The 27,718-nt window shown below is 45.2% G+C and overlaps 1 protein-coding gene and 1 pseudogene across 4 annotated transcripts in view; one reads left to right on the top strand and one right to left on the bottom strand.

The window, feature by feature from the left end:
* FAT1 (FAT atypical cadherin 1) overlaps positions 1-11,537 on the bottom strand; it is a 151,221-nt gene extending 139,684 nt beyond the window's left edge. For 3 of the 4 annotated variants that reach the window (XR_012785746.1, XM_075556789.1, XM_075556791.1), the window contains exon 1: positions 11,195-11,537. The gene's annotated coding sequence lies outside the window, so the exon portion shown is untranslated. Of the gene's footprint in view, positions 1-8,585; positions 8,770-11,194 lie in introns of those variants that run through there. The other variant, XM_075556790.1, reaches the window with a different exon arrangement.
* A 2,120-nt stretch (positions 11,538-13,657) lies between these two features.
* On the top strand, positions 13,658-26,507 carry LOC142455524 (swi5-dependent recombination DNA repair protein 1 homolog pseudogene; annotated as a pseudogene).
* Positions 26,508-27,718: the final 1,211 nt, after the last annotated feature.

Here is a 27,718-nt window from a genome sequence, read left to right as displayed (position 1 = left end):
TATTTCTGTACAAATCAGATATTAATATCCTCATATTTCTTCATTAGGGAGACCTTCACATAAAATGCACCACTCAATTACTGTGACTACACATTCCTCACAAAACAGAACGCAGGACCTGTACAGGGAACATAACTACATTAATTCAAATATTTAAATCTAATCTTGAGCTTTTTGAAAGTGTTTCATATGCTTCAGAGATAAGACAGGTATGACACAGTATCATCCAGTATATAAATTTTATTATGTGTATGTATTTATTAGTCTGGGTCACAATTCCTACACACATCATTAGTCATTTTGTCCCTCTATGTAAAAGGGGAGACATTACTTCCTGTCCCCATACTGGGGCCCTGGTGTCGCAGTGGTTGTGCACTGGACTGCTCACCGCAAGGTCAGCATTTCAAACTCACCAGGCATGCCGTGGGAGAAAAACAAGGCTTTCTACTCCCAGAAAGAATTAGACTTAGAAACTCACAGGGGCAGTTCTACCCTCTCCTGTAGTGTTGCTGTAAGTCAGAACTGACCCCAGAGTAGGGAATTTGGTTTTTTAGTTTCTACATATTGTTATTAAAAAAAAACACATGCAAAAATTATATAAAGGTAATACTGCAACCTTTCCCCCTCACAGTACATTCTCCCCAATTCTTTCATTTTATATCAGCATCAATGATGGCAAAAGCAAGCAAGCAAACAACCAAAAACCCACAGCCACTGAAGAGAGTTTGACTCATAGCACCCCTACAGGCAGGAGACCCGCTCCTTTGGGTTTCTACGAATGTCAGTCTCTGCAGGAGCAGACCAGCCTCATCTTCCGCTCATCCGTCTGGTGGTTTGAACCACTGACCATGGGTTAGCACTCAATAAGTATAATCCGAGTTAATGACTAGCGAAGCAGTGTTTTAAGTTTCGTTTTTGTTTGTTTTTACAGATCGTAAAATGGCAAGAAAGATCGTAACTACATTTCCAAAGACACACGAGCAAGTTGTTTAAAAAAAAAGACAAGAGTTGATTCCTGTTTGTCAAATTTTGAATATTAAATGAAACATTTAAATGCTTTTTAAAATCATTTAACAGTACTCTCAAAAAATTTACTGTGAATACCTGTTTGAGACTCAGCCATAATCAACTGATAGCTTCCAAATAGTATTTATAATGGGGGCAATGTGACTGCATTTTTCTAAATAAATTTTAATAGTCATAGACAATATTTTTTTAAAGTCATTTTATTGGGGGGTTGTACAATTTTTATCATAATCCATACATACATCCATTGTGTCATGCACATTAGTATATTTGCTGCCATCATCATTCTCAAAACATTTGCTTTCACTTGAGTCCTTGACATCAGCTCATTTTCCACTTCCCTCCCCACTCCCCTTCCCTCATGAACCCTTGATTATTTACAAATAATTATTATTTTGTCTTATCTTACTGTCCTATGTCTCCCTTCACCCACTTTTCTGCTGTCCATCCCCCAGGGAGGTTACATGTAGATCCTTGTAATCGGATCCCCCTTGCTACTCCACCCTCCAAGTATCACCACTCTCACCACTGGTCCTGAAGGGATCATCTGTCCTGGATTCCGTGTTTCCAGTTCCTTTCTGTACCAATGTACATCCTTCAGTCCAGCCAGATTTTAAGGTAGAATTGGGATCATGATAGTGGGGGGAGGAGACATTTAAGAACTAAAGGAATGTTGCATGTTTCATCATTGCTGCCCTGCACCCTGACTGGCTCATCTCCTCCCTGCAACCCTTCTGTAAGGGGGTGTCCATTTGCCTACAGACAGGCTTTGGGTCTCCACTCTGCACCCCCTTCATTCACAATGATATGATTTTTTTGTTCTTTAATGCCTGATACCTGAGATCCCTTTGACACCTCGTGATCACACAGGGTGGTGTGCTTCTTCCATGTGGACTTTGTTGCTTCTGCGCTAGATGACCACTTGTTTTTCAAGCCTTTAAGACCCCAGAAGATATCTTTTGTTAGCCTAACACCATCAGCTTTTTTCACCACATTTGCTTATGCACACATTTGTCTTCAGCGATCATGTTGGGAAGGTGAGCATCATGGAATGCCATTTTAATAGAGCAATGTGTTCTTGCATTGCGTAAGTACTTGAGTGGAGATCCAATGTCCATCTGCTGCCTTAATACTAAACCTATAAATACATGCACATACATCTATTTCCCCACCATCCTATATAAACATATTTACATATGTACATGCCTGTATTTAGACCTCTATAAATACCCTTTGCCTCCTAGTTCTTTCCTCTATTTCCTTTTACTTTCCCCTTGTCACCTATCATGCTCAGCCCCAATTTGGGTTTCAGTAATTTCTCTGTTACCTTGCCCTTACTGAATCCTTACCAGGTCTCTCTCACCCTCCTTGCCACTAATTTTGGATCACTAGTTGCTCCCTTGTCCCTGGGTTGGTCAGCACCACCTCCTTTTCCCTGCTTTTCTCCTTTCCCATGTGTCCCCAGAACCATCAGTCCCATTGTTTTCTCCTTCAGACTGTTCATCCTGCCTCTCTTACCTACATAGATCTGCAGAGATAATAATATGCACCAAAAAACAAGGCAGGGCAAGAGAAAGCAACAAAAAGAGCACAAAGATGACAACAAAAAAGAAAACCCATGACCTAGAAAAGAATATATTAATTTTTTAAAAAGAAAAAATTTTAATTGTTTTTAAAAAGAAAAACCTCTAAGTAGATCAAGGTCTGATTTTTGACATCTAGGCGTGTTCTCTAGTCAAGTCTGATGGGGTGCCACGCTCTGGCCCCACAATCTATCCTTTGCACTCCCTCAGGAGCTCCCTGCTCCGCTCCCTGCATCATTGTATTTTTAAGGTCTTCATTACATCGAAAAACTAATCAGTAAATTTTGTTTACTTTCTGTATGCATACTAATTTTAAGTGGCATAGTGATTATATGTCGGGCTGCCATCCAAAAGGTTGGCAGTTCAAAACTACCAGCTGCTCTGAGGGAGAAAAGACAAGGCTTCCTACACCCTTGAACAGAGTCTCAAAAACTCACCGGGGCAGTTCTACCTTGTCTTAGAGGATCACTATGAGTTGGCATCAACTCGATGGCAGTGAGTTTGGTTTTATATAAAATTTAAAGCAAAATTTTAAAATGGGGTAATGGGAATCTGAAACTGAACAATAGCCTTAATCTTGGTATGTATCATTTAATTACCTCTGGTAATTTCATTTATATACCCTTCGTTTTCAATGGAGCTGTCATGAGTCTGATTATTCTAGCAATGACTTAATTTAAATACTGTACACAAGTAATCAAAAACAGATTCCAATTTAAAACTCAACACTGAGCAGAATGACAGATGTCTTTTCCTTAACACATTGAAAGTCCTTTGAGACGTAAAAACATCAACATTCACCATGGAAGTTTTCTCACTCTAACGAAATGAACACTTGCTTAGATGTCCTAATTTTTAAACAGCCCTCATAAAAGAGCAACGATGTAATTTACCTACTACATGCCCCTATACAACATGGCTGCTACTATTACAAAGATGTTGTCCAGTTGCTTTACACTATAGTGTATGGTAGACAAGGACTGGCTGTAAGGACATTTTTGACTAAGCTAGGCTAGGCATACCTGTGCTAATTCATTCTTCTCTGTCCACATCAGGAGACAGGACTACAGTATATTACTCATCCTCCAGCCAGCCTCCCCTCGGTGACTGCCGTGACAAACTCTGCCCATAGCAAAGCTCATTAAGTAAACTGCTGGCCCCTGTGATTTAAGATCATCCCACTTCACATAACTTTTCTCTGCAAACAAAAATAATTTACATGTTTTGGCAGGGCAGCTGGTAATTAACACTGGCCACTTCCTTCCATTCTTAAATTAGCACGTTTTGATTATGGGTTAAATTATGTCCCCTGTACATTTAGGTACACAGGCGTCACAAATTAATGGATTGGGAATGTGACTATTCCAACGTTCAGTGAGAAAATGAAAGTCATCGGTGAGAAAGTCCTTCATCTTCTTCCCACCTTTCCTTAAAAATGTTCTCTTCACCTATTTATTCTCTCTGTCACACCTCAAAGAGACTCAGCCCACCTAGCTACAAATAGATGCCCTGGAAGCCAAAAAAAGTCTCCCTCTTCAGAGGTTCTTCTGCCCTAAATTATCTCCCACATTCAAACATCCTCAACAACCCCTGCCCTACTGCCTGCCACCTTCTGCTGAGTCTACGAACCTACACAGGGTCTGCCCTATTCAAAAACACATTTCATTTAAATCTTCCTGTCCCTCAAAATAACACCCTAAATTTCCTCTTCCATATACAGCAAAGGTCTCATAAAAAAAGCAAGGTAGTCTCTGCAGGATCAACTTGACACTCTTAGAATCTCCTCTGCTCTCAGTTACCCTGCATGGCCTCCCCAGGCCACACAACCCACACAGAAGCTTTGTTGCTTCTGAGGTCCCAAGCCAACATCAAGGCAAATGACTTTTTCTCAGTATTCATCTTCTTTGATGTATCCTCACAGTTGGCACCCTAATCCCACCCCTTCAACACTCTCTGAATAAAGAGGCAAACATACACATCTAAAACAACGGGGTAATACTAACACTCTACTTCTCTCCACTACTTGTTCATATTCTACCCCAACTCTTGAAGCACCTTACGGTTTAATACACAAACGGAGTCTTCAAACACCCCGCCTCCATCATGAAGGGATCTCGGCCAAAGCTAACAGCCACCCCTCTATACTTTCCTCTATCAGGGGAACGTTTCGCCACTACCGAAATCAAACGCATTTGTCATCTAAGAAATGAAACCAAAAAGGCGGCCTGGGAGATACAAAGCCTGGAATGAATTCTGCCTTTGTCCTTAATAAACTGTCCAAACTCAAGGAACTTGCTTAATCCTTTGGACATGATTGATGTGAAAAATGGAGATTGAACTAAAATCTTTAACATACACATATATTAATTCATATTCTCTTTCTCTCCTGCTCCCGTACCCCCTGCTGGCCTCTCATTTTCCTTCCCTCTCTTCCTCCCACCTTCAAATACAAGCAAAGTTCACATATTCTGTTCCTACCCCCCTAACCTCTTAGGAGCCCTGGTGGCACAGTGGGTTACACATTGGGTCACTAAAAACAAGGTTAGCAGTTTGAAACCACCTACCGATACTCAGGACACAGACGAGCCTTTCTACTTCTAAAAAGATTTGCAGTCACAAGAAACCCCCCGGAGGACAGTTCTCCCCTATCTTATGGGGTCCCTGCGAGTTGGAATGAACTAGATGGCAGTGAGGATGGTTTTGAGCTTGACCTAACTTCTATCAAAACATGATTTCCCTTCTTTTTCCACCAGTGCCACTTGGTTCTTGCATATTTTTTCAGGCACACTTAACAATAGTCTTTCCATGTTCCCTTTTTCTACTCCTCTCCCCATTCAGCCTATTGACTCACGGAAACGTCTTTGTGGTATATAATTTCTCGCTTGAAACTATGCAGCGTTTTATGTATACTCTTCCCAAAGAATTCTTCATCAAAGGACGTTGACAACATGACCTCTGCCTACTTACTTGCCTAATCTTCTCTCCTAAGGATACTGCTTATATCCAACAAGGTACATTCATTCCCATAGGCTTGCAGCAAGGCTGGCACCAAGCTGTCTTGTGCCAGAGACACCACCTTGTGGCCAGAGAGCTGGATTAATGTAACACCTACCTCTTCTCCTTTCCCACTCGGGATTTGTGTCTTTCTCTGCAACACTGCTTTCTTTCCCTATCCTAAAGTCCACGTATCCCACAGTGCTCCACTCACTAGGACAGACTCCACCTAACCTGGCCGAGCTCCATCACCATGCTGGCCTCTCAATGCTTGCTTGTCCTTTTCCCACCGGCACAACTCCTGAAGGGCAGAGCACATGATTTGTTCACCAGTGTGTCAGGCCCAACATTTGGCACCAAGTGGACCATAGTTCTTAGATTGGTGAGCAGATAAATGGATGCGGTCCCAGAATGGAGAATAGGAGGCAGGGCTGAAGTCATTAGAATGAGGAGAGAGGGTGGGAAAACATGGTAAACTAATACATCATTCTCAAATTAACAGAAAATCCAGATGTAACCACCAGACCAGGAACAGTTCTGCCAGTACTGCTCCGGAGATGGCTCTAATTTCCAACAGCCTTGAAAGAGGTCACCACCCAACTTGAAATGCTTCCAAAATGGCTATAAGGGATGCCAGAGCAGAGTCCGCATTGTAGAACTGGAAGGACTACACAATTGACCTCAGTAATTTCTAGAAGATATTTTATTACTTTATAGATTTATCTTCATATGCATAATGAATCCTTGGATTAAGGAAGAATTGAGCACTCTATTTAAATCTATGCCTCAAACAAAGAAATATGATTCTCTACAAACGTTTAAAACACAAAAAATACAAGATCCCAATCTGACTGAATAGTAATAGTTGAAAGAATAGTGCGATGGGGAAAGGGCAACTTTTTAAGTATCATCAAGTTCTTGTTAAATGAATTACGCACATCACTCATTTAAAAAACCCCTTCCCAGTGTTTAAAGATAAACTGAAATCTGCAAATTGAGCAATTATGTGAGGCCAAAAACATAGTCTGGCTTCATCATCTATATAATTTAGTCAAAGAATGCTTACCTCCTGCAAATTCCAGCTCATAAAGATTAAATAGCACACCTAGCCTTATGGCTCTCTGCTATTAAAGCAAGTCCTTTAGGCCATGAAGTGGGCCACTGGGAGAACATTTAATGGAATAAAAATACAATAATTTGATTCTGCTTATTGATTCTATGTAAAACCTGCCAAACTAGACAGGGGAACAGGTGGTGGTAGACTTCATAAAGAAGTTTTAACAGATAATTTCTAAGACTCCCTCCTCCACCTGTAACTTTCAAAGAACTGAGTGCTCATAGCTAGCTCTAAAAGGCAGGCACTGAAAATGGAGGGAGGTAAGGGAAATGAGAACAGTATGATTTTACAGGTAATTTGCTTTTTGCAAGATTCACCTTTTGGCATATACTCATCCTTCATGGCTCTAGAAAATCTGCTGAAAAAAAGGGGTGACTACTCGTGACTAAGAGGTACAAATGAGTACACAGGTGGCCTGAATGGTTTTATTCTTTTACCACATTTCCTTGGGGAGTAACAAGGAATTTGCCTAAGATAAAGGGTTTATTTTTTTCTTCAAAAAATGCGTACACAAATGCAAATCCTATTCAATTCAAACATCAAATAAAAAATGGCTTAAATTTTTGTTTTTAAAATACTACGTTAGGTTTGGGGCATTTTTACAATTTCAAGCTGAAATAGGAATAAAGGAAAATAGGTAATAATTCTAAGTGATTGATCAGAGCTGTTTTCCCAAAACACCAGAATTAACATAGGTTAACTGGATGTATGGATAACAATAAAAACTTAAAATATCACTATTACAAAACTTCGTTCTCAATCTAAAGAATGTGCTTCGTAAAAAAAGAACAAAAATTTAGTCATGCATGTGTTAAATCTTTTTCGATTTTAAATTACTTTGAAGTTTCAAAAACAACAAAGTCCTCTACCATGATCCAGAGTTGGTTAACAAATGCCATTTAATGAACCCACAGTTCAGATAAATCTTTAAAAAGTAAATTAATTGCACAGAAAATATTTATGAGTTTACTTTCCTGATGCACACAATTGCTTCCTTGTTTTCAAAGTCCTGCAATTCACATGGGGGGGAGGGGGGGAGGAATCTTAGTGACTACAGAATAATCGTTCCAGAAGAAAGCACTTTCAATAAGAAAAATCATGGAAGAATCAAATCTTCCACACAACTTTCTCTTCCAGAGAACACTAGTGACAATTCCATTAAGAAAACCTGCCTATGTTGCAAACGTCTATAGCCTAGCAGTTTTCCAATCCTACCCATTCACAAACTACAAGCAATCAGTTACATTGAATCCACAGGGCAACATTCCTCCGGGGCGCAAATCATCCGCGGGACCTCAGCGAGTCTAGGTCACAGACCCCCATCAGCTTGCAGGGCTTCCAGCCTGTAGGATAGCACGCGCGCGGGGAACGCACGCTAAATGGGAAGAATTCACCTAGGGGCGAGATCGCTTAGGGCGAGAAGAAAGTGGAATGTTTCTGAAGTTTCCGAGCTGCGGGGCGCAGCGGCAGCTACATCCGTCCCGGCTGCCCTGCCCCGCGGCCGGCGCTTTGATGGCCAGCGACGGCTCGGGGACCAAGCCCAGTGCGGCAGGCGCCGCCGCCGCAGCCTCCGGGCTGCTCCCGGCCGGCAGCACGGCTCGGGAATTCCCATTCCGTTCGCGTCTCGGGCGGCACTCCCGCCCCCGCCTCAGCCCCCCCCCCCCCCAGCAAGCCCGGACCGAGCGCCGGGCTCAACTTTCCAAGTGGGAAGGCACCCGGGGCACCACCAACCTTCCTGCCGGGCTTTCCTGAAACTAATTTTCGGAAGCGCCAGGACGGACCTCGCCAGCCGCCCCGACACTGGCAGCGGCAGCCTCCGCGGCGCTCCCTGCCGCCCTCCCGAACTTCATTCACCTCAAACTTACCGCAAAGTTAGCCCGCTCGGCGGACGGCGCTCGGCGGACGGCGCTCTCCGGTCGCGCACCTCCCGCCTCAGCGCGCCCCTGAGCTGGAAGGGAGTCTACTGGAAGCCTCGCTGGTCCTGCAAGGCCGCATGGTGTCCGCGACCTGCCTCGGCCGCCCGCGAGCCCGCTCAGAAGCCACACGGCCGGCCGCGCGCCCCGCTCCAAGGCCGCGTCGCCGGGCAGGGCGCCTCACGCGCCCGGTCTGGAGAATCCCTCCGCCCACGGCCACGCCCTCAAGCGCCGGCGCTCGTTTCCCAGGCGCGGAAACTCGAGCCCACTTTCCCCGGCGGCCGGACGCTAACCCTACGAGCGCCGGGCGTCGGCGCCCAGCCCCGGGTCAAAGAGCCACAACCCCCCACAAAAGCCAGGAAGGCGCAGGAAGGAATCGACCCAGCGCGCAGCGTGGTTTCGAGACGCTCCGCTCCAGGGGGCAGTTGAAGGCTAGTTTTTCGTGCCGATGTCAGTTACGGCCAGCACGTGCGCTAGTGTGCAAGGGATTCGTAGGGAATGCCCACAGTTTGGAAAACGGAGATGTTAGCTTAAACAAATACCTTAATTTGCCGCACAACCTTTCGGATAAACCGCTAGGACCCTTAGGGAATTCCGGAATCTGCATTTAAATAGCTCGCTTTGGGGTCCGCAATTGCTGGATAGCATAAAACCTTTCCAAAGGTCTCCGGTGAGATCGGAATCTACTTCCTCTTTCAATCCACACTCAAGTGCTCAGACAATGAAATCGCCGGGGCTATCTCTCCGTGCCATTCTGGGGGACCCCAGCGCCCACCCGTCCCCGGTTTCTCTGGGATCAAGCCCCAAAGCTGGCCCCTCGGCGGAAAGCCCTCCGGCTCTGCGGGGACAAAAGGCTGCTGGCGAAGCCTCGTGCTCTTTCCCAGCGGCTAAGTCGGCTCCAGGGCCCAGCGAACTCCGGTGCAACGAGAAACGACAAGCTCCGGAGGGAGACGGGGAGCCCTCCATCCCCCCCACCCCCCGCGCCCGGGGGCGCCGTCCGACGTGCAGGGCTGCGAGCCCGGCCTAGACGCCGGCTCTAGAGCCCGATTCCGCGGGGTCAGCGCCGCTGAGACTGGGCCGAGGCCGAGGGCTCGCCGGCGTCTGGGACACGGTCGGGAGAAGAGAGTGGACATGAGCTTGGAAAGTTTGGGAGGCTCGAAATCTAAGCACGAACAGATCCGATTTCCCTGCGGATGGAGGGGGGGAAAGAACCTGCGATTCAGACGGGGGCGAAAACTAAGAGAATCACCCTTACTTAGGCGTTAATGCTCATTCCTGTAGACATTTTAAAGGGGATTGAAAAAAATAAGTGTCAGGTTGTGACTAAAATAATGCATGCTCATTTGTACCACTAAGCATGTGCGGGTGTATTTTCTATGTACTATCTAAGATACACAGACATACAGCACACACAAACACCGTCTTCCAAAGACTGGGCCACAGCCATTAACTGCACCAAGTGATCGTGGAGGCCAGTTTCACACACGTGTAACATCTCGAAAATGGGCAACGTGATCTGCAAAGTGACCTAGGTTTGTTCCCCTTGCCAAATCCTAACGTGGCCAAACACAGCCGCCCAAGACCGTGTGGCAGGAGGCAGGGAGAAAAGTAAAAAGACGTATCATGAAATAAAACACGTGATTTCTTCAATGGCTACTGGAGAAAATTGCCATTCATAAACAGAAAGCAGCGCTTACAGGGTCTAAACCCTCTGTTTGGGAATCCTGCTTTTCCAGGCTCGCTGAGAAACCTAACTGCCTGAAAGAAGTTGTACTTCTACGCCAGGAGCCAGAGAGATTTCAGGCTCGTTCGCGGCCACTCCCCTCCCCCTCCCGAACTGATCCTTAGATCCTTGGGATCCACACCGAGGTGTTTTTCCGACTCCCATCGAATCACCTGCCCCCGCACGGAAAACATGATTCAAGTTCCAAGTTTGGCCCTTGAGAAACGGGCCCTTTCCAACACTGTCCTCAAGACGCCGTGCAAATTAGAGGTTCGGGGTCGGGTCCCGAAAGAAAACGGTTTTCCTACAGCAACGGGGTACATTTCACCCGGCCGGAATCTGGAAATCGGTTAACGAAGAGACCAGGAGGGGTGGCAAGTGGAGATGAGAGTGGAGGCGACAGGCGTCGCGCCCCCACGCCTCCAGGGCTCCTGGCGGATCCAAGTTCGCGGTCCGCCCGCGACCGGGCAGGGAGCGCGCTTTGCCGGGTGCCTGGACTAGAGGGCGCTGCGCCACTGCAGATCCCGCGCCTCCCGATGCGCCCTCCCCGGCACCATTTCTACAGTAAGTTACATTGAGAATGATGCACACACATCGTAGCTCTCCAAGTTCTTTTGAACAGTGCTCTGTGTGTATTTCACGAGTGCCCCAAACTGTGCACTAAAGAGCTTTCATTCCCGCGCCGTGCGCAGCGGGTGTGCAGCTTCCCGAGCCCAGAAGCCTGTAGGATGCACGCGCTTTGGCGACACTAGATGAAAGCCAAACATCCCACGTCATTTCATTTAGGTGTAAACTTAAAAGATGAAAAAGCGAACATTAAACCAACAACAAAACTCACCAGCCCAGTCGAACGTTCAAAGCGTCGCTTTAAAGTCCCCGACCGACAGCTCTGTAATCCCCAGGCGATTGGGTATATTTCTTAAGCGCCGAGAGTCTCCAGTACCAACTTTGCCCCCCTCCGATCCTCAGCATGGCCCCAGCCAGGGTGCGATCGTCCCGCACGGTGCAGCCCCCGGTGGCTGCATCTCCCGAGGCTTCCGTCCAGGGCGCAACGCGAGGGCGAGAGCAGTGCGTGGGGACGAGAGAGGCGGCAGGGAGAAGCTAAGTTGGTCGGGACACGTCCAGGCAGCCAGCCGCCGAGTTGAGGAGTTGCAGCCGCGAGCTGCGGCGGATCACTGCCTCTTTCCCCACTCCTCCCCCTCGGACGAACTGGGGGAGGGGAGGTGACGTCACGCCCCGCCCCGCTCCGCTCCGCCCCGCCGCGCGGACGGGATGCTCCGGCGAGGGCCGCCCGCGCGCCAGTCGGGACGGCGAGCGCCCAGGCGGCGCGGGCTCTCGCCGCAGCCTTCTCGCCGCTGCGTCCTCCGGTCCCCGGCGAGCGCAGGCGCTTCCGGCCCTCGGCACCGGAGCGGCTGCGGGCCCGGCTCGGCCCACGTCTCCGGCTCCCTCCCTTCCCAGCGCCCCCGGCCGCTTTTCCCACGCGCCGGACTGCAGGTGATGCTCTGCCTCCTCTGCAGCTGAGCTCGCTCGCGACGTGTCGCCTGCCCGATGCTTGCAGGGCGAAAGCAGGAGCCGTCTCTGTGGACTTGACGGCTTGTACTTTGTAGCAATCCAACTGCCGGATATGATAGATTTTAAGTACTATTTTGGCTCTAGCGCTGTTTGTGGTCTTTTTGTGGAAAATCGTGGAGCCATATTATCATTTCCAAAGCCTTGCCAAACGCGCCTACGTTTTTTACACACCGTACTCCGAAACCTTTGGCTCAGAGCGCTGGAAAGAGAGATGGGGGCGGAGCCACTGGCTAATGTTTCTTAGGAACACAACCCCTCCCCCCGCGGTATAGACCAATGCACAAATCGATCGTCAATTCCTCGCAATCTAGGCTAATAAATGCAAACATGGTTGAAGTTTAATGTATAGATGAATGCATTATTTTTAAGTTAACATCTAGACTTCGGGGAAATAACTGCTGCAGAGTATTTTTAATGCTGCTGCTGAAGCACCAAAAGAAAATACTAAACAGAGTGAGATTCCCAAGGAGGCACTCACGGACGTGCCTCTGCCCCCAGGAGTTTGCATTAGGATTCCTGGAGGACTGGCAGAAGTGCGGTCTACTAATACAGTTGCAGCCCCTAATTGAAATCTACAGATCAGTTTAGAAAGGAGTTCCCTTTGAAAGTTATAGAGAAAAAAATCTTCACTAAACAGTTCACAGGAGAAAAAGGGTAAGTGGCCTGATTTAGTGTCCAGCTATTAAGAGTAGGCCTAACCTTGAGGAAATCGTATTAAACGCCTCAGTTCAATCTGTGATCATGAGAATACATGTGGGGCATGGTAAATAATAACAAATTATTGATATTCAGCTATATAAAAGTACTTGTTGAGCGCCATTTATTTGCCAGAGAGACAGTCTTACACATCCTTACAGAGCATCGCATTAGGTATTTAGATCACATAAAACAATTTTGGGTTTTGGCGACACCACTTGCAGGAAGGAGGCTTGTGCTCCACTGGGTTTTCAATAGCAGATTGCTTTTCCAAAGACCTTCCTTCCCCCAGGCCCTTCTGAGTGGGCGAGAAAGAACCTGCAACTTCAGTTAGCAGGAAAACCTGTTCATTGTTTGCCCCACCCAGGGACTTCTCAGCAAGCACATAACATTTAATCAATGTTAGTTATCTTATCCAACCCCCATTCTTTCAGTGGCTCAGTATTTTCATCTAAAACATTCGCAACAGAGGCAGCAAGGCTATACCAGTGATTCCGATTTGTATTTGTGAGGGAAGGCAGGGCACAGGTTGGGGAAGCTGGGAGCTACTAGGCTAAGGGGAAAAACCTTAGAGGCCTTGCAGACCCAGAGGGCAGCTGGAAGGTGCCAGATTCCTGGGGAGGGAGAAGGGAATGTAAAGGAAAATTGACTTGAAAGGCCAGCCTGTCAGTGCAGAGCATACTTCTCTGACCTCACATTTTCAACTGCCCGGGCTCACTCCTTTTATGTCAATAGTTTAAATTAGAAAATGACTGCATGGTACACGTTCCTATAAGTGATACACAAATCCATCCCAGGATGCTGCTGTGCAAGTAACTTTGGTTGGTTAGACTTGTCTTTCATTGCCATACAGAGATCAAATGATTCCCATTCAAAAACAAACACACAGGAAAGAAACATATAACTAACTATTCATGGTATTAATCAGAACAGCTAGGCTTGTGGGGATTTTAAAAAATTAGTTTTGCATTTTAAGAAAAGGAGGCTGACCATTTTTAATAAAATTTCCATATAGAAGGGAGCCCTGGTGGCGATGTCGGGTAAGCATCGGACTCCTCACTACAAGGTTGGTGTTTTAAATCCACGAGCAGGAGAACGATGAGGCTATCTGCTCGGGAAAGATGGATAGTTTCAGAAACCCCCTCTCCCTCAATGGAGGTGAGTTTTCACATCCACTCATGGCAACCTCTTACACAACACAGTAGGGCATCATCCTCAATCCCCAGCGTGTTTCATTCAGTCTCTGCAGCTGTGCGCCCCAGCCATCTCTCCCAGGGTCACCTCTGCTTTCTCTGGCCCTCTACATCAAACATGACCTTTAGCAATGAATCCCTCCTGGTGATGGGCACTATGTGTTAGGCTGCTCACCGCAAGGTCAGCAGTTCAACACTACCAACCAATCCTTGGGGAAAAGACTTATGGTCTCAGAAACCCACAGGAGTGCCAAGGTCATAATGAGTCAGAACTGACCCGATGGCAGTTGAGTATGTTTGAGCTGCTAGGCTCAAGGTCGGCTGTATGGGAAACCCTCGATAGGGTGGCTATGAGTCAGAATCAACTCATTGGCAGTGGGCACTATGATGCGTTCACAGCACGTCCGTAGAACCACACTTTCTGTTGATCCATACGGTTACCTTTTGAAGGTAGACCACCAGGTCTTTCTGGTCTGGAAGCTCCTTTGAAACCTGCCCACCCCAGAATACGTTGTGAGTGTTTGGAATACTAGTGGCACAGCTTCCAGGATCACAGCAAGAAGCAAGCCACCAGTGTGACGAAGCCTCTAGTATGACGAAGCCTCTAGCCCTGACCACCGCAGGCAGTCACCAATCACTTGAGCTTAGTATTCCAGCACTCTGTATCTACATGCTGCGGGTGGCTACTGCGTGGTCACCACAAATCACCCACGCTCGTCTCAGAAAGGTCTACTGGACAAGGTTGGTATAAACCTTTTATAACTCCTCGTCTTTTTAGAAGGCTGCATCGAGTATTAAAACTGCAATGCCTCCGCCATTGAATCCCTTCTAAGGTATGCAGAGAAAAAACAACCCGCAATCTCAGAAAGACTGGCTTATTTGAAAGCATCAAGTACCAACAATGCCCTAGGTAAAATCAGCCTGAATTCAAATTTTAATAAACTGGCGTGGGTGGCGATTAAGAAATATTAGCATGGCATAACTTAACCAGGCCTAAGTACTAAAACCAAGAGCAATCAGCAGCGATTTAAACAAGAAGGAATTCTGGTAAAGACATTTTCAGGACTAAATTGGAAGTAGGTTGACTCCTTCCACCCCACCCCCTCTGTTCCTTCTCACTGCTTTCTCATTTGCCTACACCCCCTGCTGCCTACACTTCCTAGCGTTGACACACTATTCAGCCCCTACCACTTCCCCACACTTTGGAATGATTTTACACTTTGAATTCAAATACAGCAATCCTGGGGGAACTGCTTTTATTCTCCAAGGGGGCCATTAGACCAGACAAGGAGTCAATCTGATAGGAAGCTGTAGTGGTTAACTGAAGGTATGAATATGCTAATATTCCTCTTTTCCTGGTGCAAATTGTAACAAGGGCTTCTTAACGCTATACTTAACAATAAAATGTTTCTTTTAATTTTTTTAATGTTTTAATGGTGAAATTACAGTTGCTATATCTAGCAACTCTGTTGAGAAAATATTTGGAACCATTACAAATCACCAACTGGACGGCTAATCATTTTAAAACAAATAAATATTAAAATACAAATATGAGGCAAGGCAAAGTGTGTCTTTATTTTAGGAGTAAATGCAGAGTGCAATGGAGAAGTTGAAGACTTCCTATTCTTAGAGATACAAGACCAAAACCCCCACAATGCTATGTCATAAAATAAATATAATTCTTTTTTCCCCCTTGTCCCTGATAAATATAATTCTGTACTGTTTGCCAGATCAGTTGCTAAAGGACTCCAAGTCTACCTTTTTTCAGCAGTAACCATGAATAAGCCAGAAGGAGCATTTGACTAGTCAAAAGACCAATTTTGAATGTTGTCTTTGCCACATAAGATGGAATTTCTTTGGTTATTCCCTAAATATTGGAAGGAGTCTCACTTTATAAAGATGAATCTATGAAATAATTTTTTTAATTCATACCTCACTTGTGAGAAATGCTACTAACAAATTAAGGTAATTACTCCTTTGGTCTATTTCTACTCTAAGCGATCCCATAAGACAGAATAAAATTATGCCGCAGAGGGAGCAGGGAGTTTAGCTGTGATCTTTATAGGAGAAGATTACGGGGTCTTTTCTCTCATGGCAACTGGTTGGTGTAAACTACCTTTTGGTTTAACGGTTTGCACCGCCAGGACTACTTCCAGTACCATGATTATCCCTGAATGTGTGGGGAATCCTGGGCCTTGCCACTAACTCTCAGTCAGCTTTGTAGAAACACTAGTGATAAGTAACATGTTTCATGCCGATCCAACCTCTTTACAAAATCCCACAAGGTATTAGGAAGTCAAATCCTACCCCCTTTTTACAGATGAGAAATGGAAGACTAGGTAGATGAACTCACCTGTGTTACCTCTGGAACTAAAGTCCCAAAGCCACACTCTTGTCAACGTACTACCTTACACCCTGTGGTCTGTAGTGCAGAGGTTCTCGACCTGTGGGTCATGACCCGCTTGGGGGTAGAACGACCCTTTCACAGGCGTTGCCCGATTCATAACAGGAGCAAAATGACAGGGATGAAGCAGCAATGAAATAATTTTATGGTGGGGAGGTCACCACACCAGGAGGAACTGTATTAAAAGGTCGCGGCATGAGGAAGGTTGAGAACCACTGCTAGTGGAATAGAGAGATTCCACTATAACCTGTACATTTAAAAGCCAAGGTTGTTTTATATTGAAGGTCAACAGTGTGGTTTAAGAAGTTGTCTAGAGAGCAAAAGGACTATCAAATGATAGCTAGGGGAAGATGGCCCTTTCGATTGGCTACACTGAGTCAAATCCTTTACCATCAAGTGGATTGCCACTCCTAGTGACCCTATAGGACGGAGTAGACCTGCCCTCATGGGGTTTCAAAGGCTGTCAATCCCCACACCCGACTACGGCCTCTTTGGGGGAGCTGACAAAGATTAGGGACCAGGGGGGTTGACTCCAACAAATGCCTACACTAAATGCAAATTAGCTGGCCATGCCCCATAAAAGGGTTTGAAAGAAATCAGACACCTCTGGAGAAGATCCAAAGCTGGGCGTGCACAGATGTGGGACACCTGGGCAAGCACACGAGGAACCAGCAACACTGAGTCATACAGATGCCCAAACTCAGCCACGAAGAACCACGGCCATACCCTCCACCACGGCCCCTCGAGTGGGGGTCAGAGGCCATAAGAAGCAGAGACTAAGAGCAGGCGCTCTCTCGGTGCTGGGTGGCCTCCTCTCTCCGGCCATATTTCCAAGTGGTTTTCACATGCTTCCCCGGAGTGGCTAATTTGGGTCACAAAGTAACTCTCTCTCTCTCTCTCTCTCTCTCTCTCTCTCTCTCTCTCTCTCTCTCTCTCTCTCACACACACACACACACACACACACACACACACACACACACACACACACACTTTTCAGCGTTGAGCAACAAAAACCGGGGAAGCCCATGCCAGAAACCTAAGGAAGCCACGAGTGGGTTCAATCAGCCAACCTTGTGGTTAGCGGCCGCATACTTTAACCACTGGGCCACCAGGTCTTCTTTCCTACACTGAATAAGACCGCTTCAGTTCGAGTCCCCTACTCCTGGCCAAGTGCATCACTGATTGTGTGTATTTAGGAATATACCTGTCATATATTCATTACCTGAATTATATATGTTCCTAGAGCGATATAGACACTCTTAACCACATTATTTTTCCATGCAGAATTCTTGTCTGGAATTCTTCACTTCAGAATTTTAACTCTTTTCATCTGGACAGCAGCCAAATATACCCCAATGATTTTCAATGATCTCTGACAAGAGCTAGCTCACAGGACTTCATGATCAACATTTCCATCTGCGCCTCACCTTTCCTTTTCCTGGTCTGTCTCTGTGTCCCTCTCATTCTCTGCTCTCTTGCCCTGTACTCACTAGAACAGCAAGTAGTGTTTGCTGTGCAGTAGTTTCACGATTGATAGACTCCTCACTCTGAGTGCTCCTCCATCTTCTGGTAGAATTTTTACCCATAAAGGCTAATTCGACGTAGAAATTAGGTAGCTTCTAGTTTGGGTTGATTCTCTCCTTACGTGCAGCAGCACAACACCCTCGCGATGGCAGCATACTAGGAATCAGCCCTGCAGCTACGGGGCCAATCCATCCCACCCAGAACCTCCAGGCCATTGCTGGGCCTCTAATTCATCAACCATACTGTTCTCCTTGGCCCATTGATCCCTCTCGGTTACATCTCTTTCTAAAACAAGCCAGAAGGAGACCTGACATTATAATCTGTAGGGTTTTCATAGGCCCCAAAACCAACAACAAAAGCCTCACTGCCATTGAGTTGCTGCCAACGCATAGCAACGTTATAGGTCAGGGTATTACTGTCCCTGTGAGTCGACTGTCACTCCAGAAGGCCCCATCTTTCTCCCACGGGAGCTGCGGCTGGTTTCAAACGGGGCTTTGCCAACCGCAGCCCAGCTCAGAACCAGGACACCACCAGGGCTCCTTTCCTGGGCCAGTTTTTGTAAACACAACGGCCTTTCTTCTTCCCGCTGAAGCTCCCCTAAAGCATGTCCACCATGAGTGATCCTGCTGACATGGCATCTGGTGTCACAGCCACATGTGGATCACCGCAGTATGATATGCTTGGACAGAGAAATTAGGAGGATCTCATTTGAGAAATAAGATGTTATGAGAGAAGGTCCTCCTGCCTCCCCCCAAGCCCCTGTTTATAACATGGCCTATCCCAGCCCATTGTATTAGTTCTGTACGTGCACATGTGGACAAATTTGGACCAAGTAGCTATTCAAGGAAGTTTGCTTGAGACTTCTGGGTAAAATACCCTCTGTTCTGAAAAAGCAAGAAGTTCTTTGTGACACAGTGGACTCGGCATTGTGCTGCTAATCAAAAGATCAGCTGTTTAAGCCCACCAACTGTACCTTGAAAGAAAGATGAATCCGCCTACCTCTGTAAAGACTTACAGCTTCAGAAACCCTCTGGAGCAATTCTGCTTTGTCCAGTAAGGTCTCTCTGAGTTGGAATCTACTCAGGAGCAAAAGATAACAAGCAATGCTTACATGTTGCTGTGATACTGAACAGGTATCAGTGGCACTTACAGACTAAGACACACTGAGAAAGATGCCAGAGAGAGAAATCCCTATGGACCCTAATGGTCTCATCCCCAGTGGATCACGGGAATGGCCCCGGCCCAGGAAGCACTTTGTTCTACATGAGGTACCTGCGACTCAGGGCCAGCTTGCCAGCAGCTATAGCACCAGCAAGAGGGGGAGAACCCGGAGATTGACAGGACACCATGTGTGTGACTAAACCAAACAAGACTCCATTGGGGTTCAGCCCCCTGCTGAGAATCTGCATTTCTACCCCATAGGATGAATCACAACCTCCATTTTCACTAATCCTTAGGTGACTCAGATCGCAATTCCTTTGGTGATTCTTTTTAAAATATCTATTCTGCTTCACATGGGGCCCTGGTTGCATGTTTGATCGTCACGCTGACGATAGGCAGTTCAAAACCTGCCACTCCACGGGAGAAAGATGGGGCTTTCTACTCCCCTCCCATAAAGGGATACAATCTCGGGAACTCACAGGGGCGCTGGAACCCTGGCCTCTAGGGTTGCTATGAGTCAGCCTTGTCTTGATGGCAGTAAGCTTGGTTTGGGGTTTATTCAGCTTCAGTACAGCTGCAGTGGACATGCAGGTTCTCAAACCAGAACGAGCCGGTTTGAAGAAGATAGCACAGAGGATGAAGTCTTTAGAGAGGTGACAGACTGGAGATGACGCCCAGTCAGGTACAGCTTAGTTACCTACACCTGCTGTAGCAAACGTGCTTTGAAGGTGGCCTCTCCTCTCAGTCTGAAGAGTTTAGTGCTAATCCTGCCCACGTTTCCTTGGTGTGCGGGCCATCTGCACAGGACCACTGTCTTCCCTTGTGTGTGGATCTCCATGTCTAATCTGCCCATTTTGTAATTCAGTGATTAGATTTACGAGCCTACCCTACTTGGGTATCATCTAATTAACACAACAGAGTAATCCTCGTTAGCCAACAGGATCACCACCACAGTCACAGGAATTACATCCTAACACACTCTGAGGTGTCATAATGTCATCCGTAATAATACATACCTATAGGGTTGCCCTGGGGTGAAATGGAAATCCCAACGCAAACGGTTGGATCAATGACTGCTTAGACTTGAGAATTCATCGGTTCCCTCCTCCTGAGTCAAGAAGAACCCTTCCGATCATACCGTTGAGCATTCTCAAACCTGGTCAGCTGGGGAAATCTTTTAAAACAACAAATCCTAAAACAAAACAAAACAACAACAACAAAAAAGATAAATCCTGAGAGCTGTTCAGGGATTCTGATTGAGTTGATCTGAGGTGGCAATTAGAGATTTTTACAGTGTTTCTACTGGTGGTTCTAAAATGAAATCAGAGTTGGGAGCCATTGACTTAGTTCTCACATTTTTTTTTAGAAATGCATATTGTTGGGCATTCCTGGATCATTTTGGGGGCCCCTATAGAATTGCAAGGGTCCTTAGAAGAGGAAGACAAGAGAGGCAGAGTGAGAACTCTACTGCTGGCTCGTTAAAGTGTGACTGAGAGCAATCCTACAGGACACAGTAGAATTATAATTATATCAGGCGCAATGTGATTAACATGGTCCTTGAAAGAGAAAGGCATGACAGAGTTGAATTCCGACTCACTGCAATCTTACAGGGCAAAATAGAACTGGCCCCATAGGGTTTCCATGGATATAGTTACTGGAGCAAACAGTCGCTTCTTTTTCCAGAATGCCTAATGGGTTCAAACTGCTGACCTTTCAGTCAGCAGCCAAACACTTTAACGAACCACTGTTCCACGAGGGTGCATCAGTGATAGAAGGTAATATGAGAATAGACACTCAGGTCAAAGAGAAAGACAGATATGAAGATGCTATGCTCTTGGCTTAAAAGTGGAGAACTTTTTTTCTGTCAAGGGCAATTTGGATCTTTATAACAGTTTCAGACCATACTGGGGAAACATTTAATTAAATCACCCATAATGGGATGGCTGGAACAGCTTCTCTTTGGTGAGGAGTGTGGTGTTGGCTGATAATTTTTATGGGCTTAGGGAATTTATACCGGCCAAGGGCTGGACATTCCCACCTTTGGTTTAGAAGACAAAAGATGAGGCCAGCAGTGAAGGAATGTAGGAGCATCGAGTGTTTGGAAAGGACAGGAACCATTCTCCCCTGAAGCCTCCCGAGGGAATGCAGTTCTCAGCTCCGAGCTCCAGAACTAACATAATACATTTTTGTTGTTCTAAGCCACCAAGTTTGTGGAAATTGACTGAAGTGGCAATGGAAAACTAATGCAAGCTACAGCAAAACCCCAATCCGAATTCAGGCAGGCATTTTGGTAGGAAGTAAGAAAATGATTTCAAAATATAAAAACACAGAACTAAGAATAGTCAAAATGACTATGAACAAGAATAAAATAGGTGTATACTGCTTATTTGAAAAATGTATTGTTAACAGCAATAACTAACACCATTAACGTAATTAACAGCAATAATTAAAATATTGAAACAAAGTATAAGTCACAGACTGGAATAACAATCACTTAGCAAGTATACTTTAAAAAACAAAAATAGCTATCCAGAAATATAAAGAAGTCTTATAAATCAAAAGAGAAAAGACACAAATGAAAAATAGATGAAGTCATGAACACATGAGTCAAGTAGAGGAAATATGAATGACAAGTGTACATAAGAAATAATCTTATTAACAAAGAAGGTTAAAACCTCAAAGTAAGACTGTTTTACACAGACCATATTTCCAAAAAGTAAGGTGTCTATTCATGTCAAAGGTTGTAAAGATATGAACAAACAAGACCTCTCCTTCAGTATGATTGGTATTGTAAATTGATGTGACTACTTTGGAAAACAATTTGGCATTGCTTTGAAATGATGAATCAGCACATATTCTACAATCCAGCAATTCTACCAGGTTTACTAACGTAAGAATGTCTCTGAAATATGTACACCATGAGCTATTTTTAAGAAGATTCCTAACAGTAGTGCTTATAACAGCAAAGAAATTAGAAAACACAAATGTCCATCAACAGGAGAGCAAATAAATAAATTGCAGCTTACTTACACAGTGAAATGAAGGATCTACTGCGAAATGCATTAATATGGATGAAATTTAGTAAAATAGTATAAAATGAGCAACAAACTTGAAAATTTACTCAAAACTGTATGGTATGTTGCATACAGAAACATAAATTGAATTCAGCATAGAAGGTACATGAGAAGTCCAGGGGATCGATGGGGCAGTATACTCAGGTACAGCAATAGTCTAGTTTTGAGACAGAATATGTTTCTGGTTGATGCATTTATTTTATCTTTACTACCTTACAGTTAGGAGCCCTGGGTTGCTAACCTCAAGGTCATCAGTTTGAAACCATCAGCTGCTCTTTAGGATAAAGATGAGGCTTTCTACTCTGATGAAGCGTTAAACCCACCAGGGCAGTTCTCCCATGTCCTATAGGGTCACATGAGTCAAAATTGACTCGATGACAATGAGTTTGGTTTGGTTTGGAAGCTTACACTTATTTTACAAAATTCTTACTAGTAAAATATTTGATATCAACATGACACACAAAGCATAGAAAGGAAGAAGGTGCTGGGATGCATTAGATAGGGCCACATATTGAAAACCACTTCTAATCGGAAGGCTATCACTGTGTCTTAGCTAACCCTTCTGACAGATGTCTGAAGAAATGCAGTGAGGGGAAGCAAGGGGAGGGAAGGCAGAGAGAATGAGAACTCATGCTGTAAGGTGCCATCTAGTTGGTGCCAACTCACAGTGCCCTTGTGTATGACAGAACGAAACTCTGCCCAGTCCTGTACCATCCTCACGATTGTTGTTATATTTGAGCCCATTGTTGCAGCCACTGTGTCAGTCCATCTCATTGAAGGTCTCCCTCTTTTCATTGCCTCTCCAGTTTACCAAGCATCATGTCCTTCTCCAGGATCAGGCCTCTCCTGGCAACATGTCCAAAGTACGTGAGATGAAGTCTCCCGATTCTCAAAATATAGAAAGCAGGGAACCCCCTCTGCATACATGTTGAAGTGGGAATAGTTGCTGTCGTGGGTAGGACAGAAGTGGGCTAAAGACCAGAAGGAGGGATATCAGGACCGCTTGGGTGGAAACCGCAATCCCTCACAAGATGCTACGGGATGAGCTACGTGATCAAGAAAATCCTGCGCGGAGTAAAGATGAACTAGTGAGATGAACACAGCAAAGCCACCAGGTGCTCCTGGAGGTTGGGGCAGGTGTGGAAGCAAACACTCCAGAGAGTACAGCTAGACTGGGGCTCCCAGCTGGAGTGCAACTGGGGGTCACGTCACTGGAGCTCGTGGTAGCTGATTTGCATGAGTGTGCGTGGGGATGCCCGGACTTCAGCTTCTTACCTGTGTGCTTAGAGGTCTTTCGTATAAAACACAAGGCCTGGAAAGGTTTGCTCGTTCTCTGATTGGCTGTGCGGAATTACCCTATTTGAAAGGTGCCATCTGTTTCCAGTTGGGATCTGACTGATACAAGTAGGCCTATTAATTATCTCTCTCAAACCAGCTGTTGGAAATGGTGGGAGTGGTTTCCTGGCAGCTTCTGCCATCCACTCTCTGTCGATATTCCTTGTAAACAAAGGTGTCAGTATAGAGCAATGATTGTCCCAGTGTGGTGCCCTGCAAACAAGCACCAGCATCTTCTGTGACCAGCATCCTCTGCGAACTCATTAAACATGCAAAGGATTGGACCCCACCCCACACCCACTGAGTCTGAAACTCTGGGCGTGGGGCTCCACAAGCTGCTTTAATAAACCCTTCAGGTGATGGTGAGAATCGCTGGTGAAAGGGGATCACACACAATAGCACAGCATCCTGGAACTGGTGGCTGCTTACATTTGACACAGCCTGAAGGGATCAGAGAGGTGACTGGTTACTAGAACCCAGGAAGAAAGAGAAAAAACCTCCTCCCTTGGTAAGGCAGTAACTTGCCAGGGAGACACACAGCCAGTCGAAAATAACCTCACCGTGGGGAACCACAGAAATAAGTACATTGACTTCACGAGCCTCCTTCGTTGGGTCTCCTATGTGGGTTCCCAATGACCAAATCAAACTGGCAGCAGAGGGAACTCCATTGATAAAACCTGCACAGGACACTTGTCCTGTACACAGGACAGCATGGGCCGGCAAATGAAACAAATTCTGAGTTCATGTCCTCCTTTCTGACATCTTGCAAGGAAGTAGCACAATCTACACTGGATAACATGATTTAAGGAATTTTTTTATTACCCTTAAAGTGGAGGATATGAAAAGGAGCGCTTAAACCACAAAGCAGGGGGAAGTATTCCCTCCTGATGAGTTTACTGTGGCACGACTCCCAGGGGGTCATGATAGCCTATGTTGTGACTCCAGGCTAGGCCAACACTAGTCTAAGTAGATTATTTAATCAGAGATTAGTGAACTGAGGAGTCATATTAAAGAGACAGGTGTTAGTAGGATCATCATCTGATCCTGCAGCCTATACACCACCACCACCCTCCAAAAAAAATCTCATTGCCATCAAATCAGTCTGACTCATGGCAACCCCGTGGGAGAGTAGAACCACCCCCATGGGTTTCTGAAGTTGTAACTCATCTTTCTTCCAAGGAACAGTTGCTACGTTCACATTGATCACCTTGTAGTTGACAGTCCAACATGTAACCCACAACTTTAGTATGCGGTGAGTACTCTCAAACAAACTAAGTCCCATGCCATTGAGTAGATTCCAACTCACAGCAACCTTTAATAGGATTTCCGAGACTAAATCTTTAGGGGAACAGACAGCTTCAGACAGAGAGAAGTTTGTAATATCAAACCTTAAGGTGACTAAAGAGTTGGCCACCAGGGAGTTCGAACCACCAACCTTGCAATTAGCAGCCCACCACATAATTCACCATGCCGACATGAATCCTTGGCAATTGCTCTTATTGTGAGTAATTCCCACACAGCAGAAGGGTAGGTCATAGCCTGTAGGGAGAGCTCAATGAAAACTTGATAGCTTATTTTGAAGATTGCTGTTGTTGTTAGGTGCCATAAGGTCGGTTCCGACCCATAGAGGCCTTGTGCACAACAGAAAGAAACACTGCAAGATCCTGCATCATGCTCCCAAGTGTCCCTGTGCTTGAGCCCATTGTTGCAGCCACTGTGCCAGTCCATCCCCTTGAGGGCCTTCCTCTTTTTACTGCCCCTCTGCTTTGCCAAGAACGATGTGCTCCTCCAGGGCCTGGTCTCTCGTGAGAACACGTCCAATGTATGGAAGATGAAGTGTCACCAACTTTGCCTCTAAGGAGCACTGTGGTTGGACTTCTTTCAAAAAAGATCAATTTGTCCTTTTAGCCATCCTTGTACTTTCAATATTCTTCTCCAGCACTGCAATTCAAATGCATTGATTCTTCTTCAATCTTCTTTATTCAATGTCAAATTTTCACATGCCTACAGGCAATGGGAAATACCATGACTTGGGTCGGACACACCTTGACCCTCAAAGTAATATCCTTGCTTTTCAATAATCTAAAGGGGTCTTGTGGTAGAATAGAGTACATGTGAATTTATGAATTGGCTGTTATAAAATAACTAAAAGTGTGACAGCAAGGAGGACACTGGGTCTTATCCTCCTTTTAGTAAACCATCCCCACTTGAGGTATGACTTCAGGGCACTTCAACAACCCGCACTACTTTTGACGCTTTGTAGAGAAGCGATAAACCAACAGTAGAGTGGATGGCATCACGCCAGCAATGGCTGTCTAAAGCCCGACAGAGCCTAACTAATGGCCTTAAATGGTACTATGAAAGCTTCCATTTTTGTCAGGATGCCGTGAATTCTTTCCACCACAATATTCAAAGATTACTATCACCACCATCAGATCACCTCCCCTCAATAAAAGACCTTCTTAGAGTTCAGTTCTTAGACTCAATAGCATGGCATAATCCAGGGGTAACTATCAAAACCCCATGGCTGATGGATGCCATGGGCATGATGGAGGAGCCTGCGAGCGCAGCACTTAAGAACAACGATCAAGGAAAACAAGATCGTTATTTCATTACTGTTACAGCATGGTAAGACATCTTAACGCGGAGGATGAAGAAAGAGAGTTTTTCAGAGAAATCAATTTCTTCCCCAGATGGGAATTGTTTGGGATTTCACGGAAGTTTTAAGCACAGAGGCAGTGAATGTGAAGGGAATCAATATCTGAAAAATAATTTCTAGAATATCAGTGTCTGTAACTCCAAGTCACTCAATGGTGGGTCAAGCAGAGCTTGCCAAAAGGATCTTGTCAACGAGAACCTTCTCAACCAATGAGGATTACGGGAAGAAAGAGCAACCTTGGTGAAGCAGGTTCAAGAGAAAGAAGCCTTTCTTCAGAGGTTAAAACTAGTCAAAATATAGATGGAAGAATGACCTGTCTTAAATACAGTTGCTGATAAAGAAGTGGGGAACTGTAGCCGCTGGTGCTTATGAGTTGCGGTCAGCTGTGTCTGAAGAGAACCAGAAACTCAGCCTGACCCACGATAGTTGATACACACAATAGGTTAGATGATAAATTGCTACACTCTAACAGAAGCAAGGAAGAATTTATAGGTGCTTCCTTCATAGTTTTTCCACCCAAGAATTATCTGTGACAAGCAAGTAACAACCTGCTTAAAAGGTGTTGTACATATTTTAAGGGGAAGGTATACACCATCAGGGCTTAAAGGAAGGTATCCTAGGGAACATCAATTTAGAGTACTCTGCTACATAACCACTCATGGTTACTTAAGTGTAAACTAAGTTCTCAAATTTAACATTTTGAAATTTAATATTTGTAAAATTTTCCAGAGAAAACTTGACATTTAAAGAACTATAATTTTTTTAAAAAAAACCACCAGTGTGTTCAAACAATAAATCGGGCGATTTCTGGAATCCATCGTGATGGTTATTTTACTGTGGCAAAATGTTTTTTAAATTTTCAAATGTTTAAAAAAAAACCCTCATGAGTCCATCCTTAGCTTAATAATAGCCAAGCCCATTGTCCTCAAGTCAGTTCTGACTCAGAGGAACCAACATTCCGATTCATAGGGTTTCCTGTCAGTCTCTACGGGATCTGGTTGTGTCTTCATTCTCCCAGGGGCCACTGGTGGATTTGAACTGCCAGACTTATTGCGGGCAGCCCCAAGCTTTCTCAGCAGCAAGACCAGGGCTACTTATAGTTATTATTTATTCACTTTTAACATTTTCTTAATTCCCTAGCACTCTTTTTTAGAAAGCCTCCTTAATCACATCTATTAATGACTCTCTGAAGTAAAGCTCATTTTAATTAAATAGCCATAAAATGTATACATACATGTGCTTCATATTTGATGGCAATGGGTTTGCTTTTGCGCGATTTCATTTCTCACTAATTGCTCGATATTACAGTGCATGGATATGAAATAAAACGTTCTGGAAATGAATTAATTTTTTAACTAAAACAAAAAAAAAGAAAAGAAAACTTCCATTGCCAGCCGGCTGATTCTAAATCACAGAGTAGTAGTGCTGTCCCATAGGGTTTCCAAGGCCGTGAACTTCAGAGAAGCAGACTGTCACATCTTTCTGTACCATAAGTATCTAGATTGGTTCCATTTATACCATTCGGACTGAAAAATTAAAACCAAGCAAATGTTCTGCTCTGTGGGTGTCCAAACTGTAGCTGAAGTGGAGAGCAGACTTTGGGTGGAAATTTTAAACAAGCGGGATCAAGATCCGGACTCATTTCTTGGAAGATCTGTCACAGGAACGTGGTTTTATGAGCGCATTCCTGAAGACAATAGCACAAGCAAAGCAATGGCTGCCAAGAGATAACACCGGTCTGTCC

Source organism: Tenrec ecaudatus, chromosome 8 (assembly GCF_050624435.1).
Source record: "Tenrec ecaudatus isolate mTenEca1 chromosome 8, mTenEca1.hap1, whole genome shotgun sequence".
Taxonomy (NCBI): domain Eukaryota; kingdom Metazoa; phylum Chordata; class Mammalia; order Afrosoricida; family Tenrecidae; genus Tenrec; species Tenrec ecaudatus.
Note: the sequence above shows the minus strand (reverse complement) of the source record. Positions and strands in the feature narration are given on the sequence as shown.